We start from the raw sequence: 1393 nt of genomic DNA on the forward strand, positions 1-1393 counted from the left end.
GCTGGATGGGGGGAGTGGGGAAAAGAAGATGGGAAGAGGAGGCACAGAAGATGATCTGACATCTTAGGAACAATGGGCGAAAGCAGAGATAACTCACTTCATCGTGTAGACCCTTCTCCCTTAAGCTGTTAGGTATACAAATGATGCTCAGGGGAAGCTAGGCATAATTAATGACCTATACAAGGAACATTTTAGGTTCCAAGTGTCTATATACAGAGTGTTCCTAAAGTCTGGACACATAGGCAAAAATGCATATTTTCAAGAAATGAAATGAATGAAATTTTCAACATTTTATTTAATTGCAATATTAACAAATAACATCTGCAATATGATTTCCATCATTTGTGATGCAAAGGTTGATGTGCTTTGCAAGATTCACGTGAACTCGATGCGTAACTCCACCTTGCCGTCAATTTTAGCACATTCACTCTTTATGTGTTGAATCAAGTGCGTTGCATCTGTGATTTTCATTGAGTACACCTTCTCCTTTAGCATACCCCAGCAAAAGAAGTCAAGGGGGCTTAGGTCTGTTAATATTCCAAATATTCCAAAATACACATTTTTGCCTATGAGTCCAGAATTTAGGGACACCATGTAGAAGATCCATTTCTTTCCCAAGAATTGGAATTACACTTTGGAATACAGATGGGAAGAGATCAAGCAAATAATCCTCTGAACCATATTATGGGATTCATTTGGGGCAGTGAGATGCTAGGAAAGTGGAACTGGAGGGTGTCCTTAGAATCGTGAGCAGGGACAGTGCCTTGGGAACCCATTCACCAAGCCCCTGATCCCTAACCTGTAGCAGTCACCTCCATAGGGCCTCTATTCCTCCCGAGGCCCAGTGGTGAATGCCTGGTATCTGTCCTTCTAAGTCCAGCCTAAATGTCTTGTAGTGGCCATGGCTAATGAAGGTGATCCCAATGGAAGTACATTGGTACTTCATAAGTAACCACTTGCTCCACATAGGTCACCTCTCTGTAAGGACACCAAGCACATAACTCTCAGCCAAAGCTATTGAAACTTGTAGAATCAGTCACAGCAGAAATATTGCTTTCCATTAGGATTAGTAAGATTGATTCCCTTTTGATAGTCTGCCTTCTTTGATAAATTCCTAAGTCCTGTGTTCGTATAGCTTTGTGTACTTTTACAGAGACCAGGTCCTTTGGCCCTCACAGCCCACCCTGTGACAGTAGTCAAAGTAGGAGCCTCCTCATTTTGCAGGCAGCAAATTCAGAACCAGAGAGAAGAGCAGGGACTTTCAAGTACCAAGGAGGTTGAGATTCAGCCCTATTCAGTTCTGTGTGGAGCTTTCTCCAGGTCCAGTTTCATTTTCTCTTTAAGTGACAATGCTGATTTGATAATGCCTATCAGCAATGAATTTAGGTTTATG

Source organism: Trichosurus vulpecula, assembly GCF_011100635.1.
Source record: "Trichosurus vulpecula isolate mTriVul1 chromosome X unlocalized genomic scaffold, mTriVul1.pri SUPER_X_unloc_3, whole genome shotgun sequence".
Taxonomy (NCBI): Eukaryota; Metazoa; Chordata; class Mammalia; order Diprotodontia; family Phalangeridae; genus Trichosurus; species Trichosurus vulpecula.